General features: G+C 51.0%; 1 non-coding gene across 1 annotated transcript; it reads right to left on the minus strand.

Moving 5' to 3' along the window:
- Positions 1-6,667: 6,667 nt before the first annotated feature.
- Positions 6,668-6,740, minus strand: TRNAG-ACC (transfer RNA glycine (anticodon ACC)). Its single transcript has one exon. It is a non-coding gene; the product is annotated as a tRNA-Gly (tRNA).
- Between the last annotated feature and the right edge of the window lie 528 nt (positions 6,741-7,268).

Below are 7,268 nucleotides of genomic sequence, written 5' to 3' on the forward strand. Positions count from 1 at the left end.
GACAAGCCGCATCCCCTAGGCGCAGTACATGTGACCGGCTGTGATTGGACACGGCCGGTCACATGTATCGGGGGGTGTGGATGGGGATGGAAACCACACAGATCGGGGATGGGCTGTGTCCGAGGGACACACCTCAACCACGATCGCCGCGCTGCGGGCCCCCGCAGGAGCAGCGAAATACCGAGGCCGTCATATGACTATGGCCGGGTACTGAAGTGGTTAAACAGCATTGGTCCCAGCACAGAACCCTGCGGGACCCCAATACCCACCCCCGACCATTCCGAGTACCCCCCATTTATCACCACCCTCTGAACTCGCCCTTGTAGCCAGTTTTCAATCCATGTACTCACCCCTGTGGTCCATGCCAACCGACCTTCCTTTGTCCAGATACACCACGTCTACGGGCCTTCCTTTATCTAGATACACCACGTCTACGGGCCTTCCTTTATCTAGATACACCACGTCTACGGGCCTTCCTTTATCTAGATACACCACGTCTACGGGCCTTCCTTTATCCAGATACACCACGTCTACGGGCCTTCCTTTATCTAGATACACCACGTCTACGGACCTTCCTTTATCTAGATACACCCCGTCTACGGACCTTCCTTTATCTAGATACACCACGTCTACGGGCCTTCCTTTATCTAGATACACCACGTCTACGGGCCTTCCTTTATCTAGATACACCACGTCTACGGGCCTTCCTTTATCCAGATACACCCCGTCTACGGACCTTCCTTTATCTAGATACACCACGTCTACGGGCCTTCCTTTATCTACATACACCACGTCTACGGACCTTCCTTTATCCAGATACACCACGTCTACGGGCCTTCCTTTATCCAGATACACCACATCTACGGGCCTTCCTTTATCTAGATACACCACATCTACGGGCCTTCCTTTATCCAGATACACCACGTCTACGGGCCTTCCTTTATCCAGATACACCACGTCTACGGGCCTTCCTTTATCTAGATACACCACGTCTACGGGCCTTCCTTTATCCAGATACACCACGTCTACGGGCCTTCCTTTATCTAGATACACCACGTCTATGGGCCTTCCTTTATCCAGATACACCACGTCTACGGGCCTTCCTTTATCTAGATACACCACGTCTACGGGCCTTCCTTTATCTAGATACACCACGTCTACGGGCCTTCCTTTATCTAGATACACCACATCTACGGGCCTTCCTTTATCCAGATACACCACGTCTACAAGCCTTCCTTTATCAAGATACACCACGTCTACGGGCCTTCCTTTATCTAGATACACCACATCTACGGACCTTCCTTTATCCAGATACACCACGTCTACGGGCCTTCCTTTATCTAGATACACCACGTCTACGGGCCTTCCTTTATCTAGATACACCACATCTACGGACCTTCCTTTATCCAGATACACCACGTCTACGGGCCTTCCTTTATCTAGATACACCACGTCTACGGGCCTTCCTTTATCTAGATACACCACGTCTACGGGCCTTCCTTTATCCAGATACACCAAATCTACGGACCTTCCTTTATCCAGATACACCACGTCTACGGGCCTTCCTTTATCTAGATACACCACGTCTACGGGCCTTCCTTTATCTAGATACACCACGTCTACGGGCCTTCCTTTATCTAGATACACCACGTCTACGGGCCTTCCTTTATCTAGATACACCACGTCTACGGGCCTTCCTTTATCTAGATACACCACGTCTACGGGCCTTCCTTTATCTAGATACACCCCGTCTACGGGCCTTCCTTTATCTAGATGGCAGCTCACCTCCGCAGTGTGATTTTCAGAATTGGTGTGAACACCCATGTGATCTGATTCTAGGTTGGTCGAAATAATAAGGGTCCTGCTACACTTTGGTGTAGATTTGGTGTGATTTAGGCCATACAGATTGAATGGCTCAATTCGCAGTGCTGAAGAATCACATGTGATTTGAAGAGGAAAGCGGTGCGATTCCTGTTTAGACTGGCATGCTGGTCTCGCACTGCATAGAGTGAAGCGGCTCGGAGCAGCAGAGAAGGACATTTCTTATGTTGAGGGGGATGTCTGGACGGTGGACTTAGAGATCTTCCAGCCTCTAGCTCTCCTCTAATTGCTGTTTTCATGCTGCAGCTGCACGCACACCTATCTAGCAGCATGCTGTGTGTGCGCACATCAGGGGGTGGGGTTGGTAGCCCCGGCACAGCAGGGAAGCGGGGATTGGTCAGTTTATAGGGGTCTTCAGCACACTGAGGTCCTGTGCTGTTGACTCTGAATCCTCCGGTGAGAATGGTGAGTGATTGGATCGGTACAGGCAGCTACATAGGCAGTGCAGTTCACCGTGCACCCAACCTGATCTCGTGGAGGCAGAGCTACCAATATTCAGGAGAGAGAAGTGATTGCCAGCCCCGCATGCAGAATAAAAGTGACCACCCAACTCCTGGACCAGGCAGCCCCAGCGCTGATCCTTGTCACTTGTCCATGCAGAGACCACACTGCAGTCCCTCCAGCTCACCTCTGCCGCATCCTGCAAGGTTGTGACAGAACCGGCCCTGATGGGGCCCCATGTGCACACAGGGCCCCCCCGAACAGTGCCCAGGGGTGCCCGCTCAATTAGATGGCCCGGGATATGCTATGAGAAGCTTAGAGTGATAAGAGAGGTGGTCATCAATAATGCTAGAGACTGGGTGGGTACCAGGGTAAGTTGTAATCTAAGATTGATTTCAGTGAAAACAGCCTGCCAGTAGGACCCAATCACAGGGCATTCCTAGAACATATGGATATAGGAACCCGGGTGGTGTCTACAACGTGGCCATATGGGGTCTCTTTCAGGGAACAATCTATGCAATTTCTGTAGGGTACAGTATTCAAATTTGACTTGAATCAACTGATTCAACTCCCATGGGAGGCTATGCCCAGAAGTGGGTGTAAATACCTGTCTTTGACAGGTATCTCCACCCCCTTCCCCCTTGAAAGGTGCCAATTGTGACACCGGAGTGGGGGAGGGTTCTGATCAGCGGAGGTTCCACTTTAGGGTGGAACCCCGCTTTAAACACAGCAACAAGAGGGGGGGGGATGGGGGAGAAGGGATGTAGCATTACATTACATTATCTCAATGCCACTTTGTCCCCAAGTCTTGTAGACCCATGCTTTGGGAATGTCGCCATCTTGTATATGTCTTTGTCAGCTAAAAGTACATTGTTTATGGAATAAAAGTATATATTTAACCCAGATGGGCCAATAGGTTTAGGTAGCCAGGAACTACTCAGTTTGGGGGCCACTACCTCCGTAAAATTGTACAAATAAACCCACCCCATCCCAAAAATGGAGAGCATGAACCCCAAACAGTTAACAAGGTAGAACCTAGAGGGACGTGAGCCTGATGTGTTGGCTCACGTAGCAAGCACCTATAATGTACAAGAGATGCTGGCAGTCAGGTAGCACAATGTGCCTGCAGTGATGAAGACTTTTATCCTGAGCAGCAGGAGTATGGCCAGAGCAAAACAAAATGGCCAAAAATGACAAGGGCAGTACTAAAACAGCATACCATACAGTACCAGGAGCTAAGCCCCCCCAGGGGGTGGTAGTAAGGATCGGCAGTGTATTAAGAACAGTCTCCTGCAAAACAGGGGTACAAAACGTATTCTATGGCAGGGGGCCCCCAACAGGCAACTAGGAACATAAAACAAAAGGAGAAGGGGGTATACCCCTGTGTTACAAACCAATCTGAGACGGAAAGGCAAAATGGTATAGAGTATGAAGGAGTAATCCTCTTCCTCCAGACGGTCAGCGATGGGGAGGCAGGGTGTCAATCCAGGCTGATGCTTCCCGCGGGGATGTAAAAAAGAAAACCGATTTGCCATCTTGAATCCGTAATTGGCCAGGGAACATGACGCTATACTTTATGTTGCAGGCCCGCAATGCTGCCTTCACTTGGTCAAAGGATTTCCTGAGCTTCTGCGTTTCAATAGAGTAATCCGGGAAGATAAGCAGTTTGCTGTTGTGGTAGGCCACGTGCTTCTGGATCCTGGCGACAAGAAGCACCTCATCCCTGTCCTAGAAATTGAGGATTCTTACTGTGAGGGGCTCAGGCCTAGGCAGAACCCTGTACGCTCGCTCAACAGATTAAAGTGGAGAAAAGTAAGCGTCTCGTAGCAGGGTGCGCAGCAAGTCCTCCACAAACACTGTAGGGTTATTACCCTCCACTCCCTCTGCCAGCCCCACAATGCAGAGATTTTTTCTCCTGTTGCGCTTTTCCGCATCATCCGCCTTGTTCTCCAGTGCTTTGAGTTTGTTCTGTAGGAGTGCTCCGTGATGGTTTCCTCCGCAAGGCCTACTTGGTGCTCTGTCTCAGTAACACGGGACCGGAGTTTGTCCACATCCTGCCTCATAACTCCCATTTCCAGCTCCACCACTTCATTCTTTGTAGTTAGCGTAGATTGATATAGTGCAATCACTGACATCTGTGTGTCTTTGGTCGGGGCATGGACCTGAATCCAAAGTAACACCACCTCAGGGGTCCCCAGGCATACAGCTCACAAAGAGCACCATTCCCCTAAATGCCAGGGCCCATAATCAGAGCGCAAGAGGCTAGCATTCAGTCCCCTCCAAAAGCCCCTGTCCTTTGTGAGTCTGTCACGTTTCTCCCCATGAAAGGTTGACTAACAAGGTCCCAGACCTTCACCTGGTCTGGACATGCGTTAGACAGGCAAAGTGAACTCACATAGTCTGCCCGCATGATCTCCTTTCTTGGCTGCAAGGAATAGTTGGCCTCAGTAGGTGTGGGGCCGAGGTCATTTACTCTGTCCGGCTGCCAGCATTTCTCTGGCATGCTGCTAAATGTGTTCTAGCAGTTTCCTGTATCCCCTTTTCAGATGCTGTTTCTTTCTTAGCAAAATGGTCCAGGTCAGGTTTAAGCTCTGAGACCCCTGCAAGACCGAGCATAGCCTCTCTATATTCTCGCAGGTCCTCAAGGGTAGGTTCCCCCCCATCGCCAAACACAAAACGATCTGTAAGGCGCTCCCACAGCAATCCAGGGCCACCAAAGTCATATCCCTCCGGAGAGCATTCTGTTGTCTCCCCTACATATCCCTGCTCTGCGTGCCATTGCAGAGCCCGATAATGATTGTCCAGCTCTATCTCCTGCTGGCCCAGCCTGTCCAACTCAGTCACCCATTGCTCCTGGGGTTTGCTCTCCCAAGAATGCCATCTGCAATGCCCGTTGGTCACTGACCCGTTGCTCTTGGATTGGAAAGCACTTGCCCTGCTTTATACCAGCGAGCTGGAGGGCTCCAATCCAGAGCTCCACCCGTATCCGCTGACTGAGCTCCAGGTATTCATCTGCAGACACAGTCCTGGTGTATGCTGAAAGGACGATCCACAGCAGCCCCAGGAACTCTGATGCCAGATCCAGATCTCCGCTGGGGTGACTGAAGTCTGCTATCCGGACCTTGGATACAAGTGGAATTTTGGATGTCCCGGACTGCAGGAAGCATCCCACTGCTTGCCACCGATGTGACAGATCCTATCCCCCACACTCCGCTTGAGTGCTTCCGTCATATACCACTTCCTCCCACTCTGAATATAGATATCAGATATTCCAACCACTCCCAAGCACAAAACAAGACGAGACTTGCTTAGCTGCTGACATGGACTCTTTATTAGAACCAGAATACAGTATTTATACACTTTTAACACAAGGGGTTAGATAACGAGGTTGGGCTGCTCATGGATACTCCCCCTCCCCTCTAGTAAACACTTAGCAGACAACCATATAATTAGCATGTTAATTAAACAAACAATAGGTGAAATACTCTGTCAAGCCAGACTAGACTCATTTGCATTAAAGAAGACAACAGACAGGTGGCTGGAGTTGATGACATTGTTAATATGGCAAATGCATATCCAGAGTCTGTGTGTCTTGGGGGGGCATGGACCTGAATCCAAGTAACACCACCTCAGGGGTCCCCAGGCATGCAGATCACAAAGAGCACCCTTCCCCCAAATGCCAGGGCCCATAATGGATGGGCAAGAGGCTGGCATTCAGTCCCCCCCAAAGGCCTCTGTCACAAGAGGATATTAGTAGTCCCTGCCAGCAGAGCTCTGAAGTACGCAGCCGCTCAGGTGGCCATCTTGGACATGACCACTGTTTAAGACATTTCAATAGGTGTGATAGTTACATAGTTAGTAAGGTTGGATAAAGACACCAGTCCATCAAGTTCAACCTGAGTGAGTGTCTACAATTGTCCCTATCCCTGTACATTGCACACTCACATCGGTCCTTACCCTCAAGGAGCCACAATCCAAGGTCCCCATTCATATACTAGGGGCAAATTTTGGACAGAAGCCAATTAACCTACCTGCATTTCTTTGTAGTGTGGGAGGAAACCCACGCAGGCACAGGGAGAACATGCAAACTCCAGGCAGGTAGTGTCATGGTTGGGATTCAAACCAGCGACCCTTCTTACTGCTAGACGAGAGTGCTAACCACTACACTACTGTGCCGCCCTAATGTGATGGGGAAGAGGAACGAGGGGGATGGGAGGGCGAGGTGTTCTCAGGCCTGGTAGATGGGGGGGAGTTTACAGGCCTGAAACCTTATTACCGGAAAAGACACATGGCGGGGCGGAATTCAGACATCCTCTTCCACCTTATACAGCACTGGGGGGTGATGTGTTTCTGCCCGGATTTGAACCGGGGACCTTTCGCCTGGTAGGCAAACGTGATGACCTCTACACTACAGAAACTATCCAGGTCACCCCCCATGTCTGGTCATGTGGTGTGGTGGAGAATGGCTGGACTAGATGATGCTGGACTAGATGATGCTGGACGTCCATGGGGTAGGGGAGAAGCAGGAGGGGGGATGGAGGGGTGAGGGGGGGTGGAGGGAGACGGGGAGGGAGAGAGGGGGAGATGGAGAATGAAAGGGGGGGTGGGGACGGGGGGGAAGGGGGAGGGAAAGAGGGGGGATGGAGAAAGAAAGAGAGGGGGTTGGGGGGAGAAGGAAAGACCCCCCTCTTTCCTTCTCCCTCCAACCCCCTCTTTCTTTCTCCATCCCCCCTCTCCCTTTCTCCCTCCACCCTCTTGGAGAAAGAGAGAGAAAAAGGGGGGTGGTAATGGGGGAAAGAAAGAGGGGGGATGGAGAAAGAAAGAGAGGGGGTTGGAGGGAGAAGGAAAGACCCCCCTCTTTCCTTCTCCCTCCAACCCCCCCTCTTTCTTTCTCCATCCCCCCTCTCCCTTTCTCCCTCCACCCTCTTGGAGAAAGAGAGAGAGAG

This window comes from Lithobates pipiens, unplaced genomic scaffold (genome assembly GCF_037356315.1).
Source record: "Lithobates pipiens isolate NorthernLeopardFrog02 unplaced genomic scaffold, aLitPip1_a1.2 Scaffold_18, whole genome shotgun sequence".
NCBI lineage: Eukaryota > Metazoa > Chordata > Amphibia > Anura > Ranidae > Lithobates > Lithobates pipiens.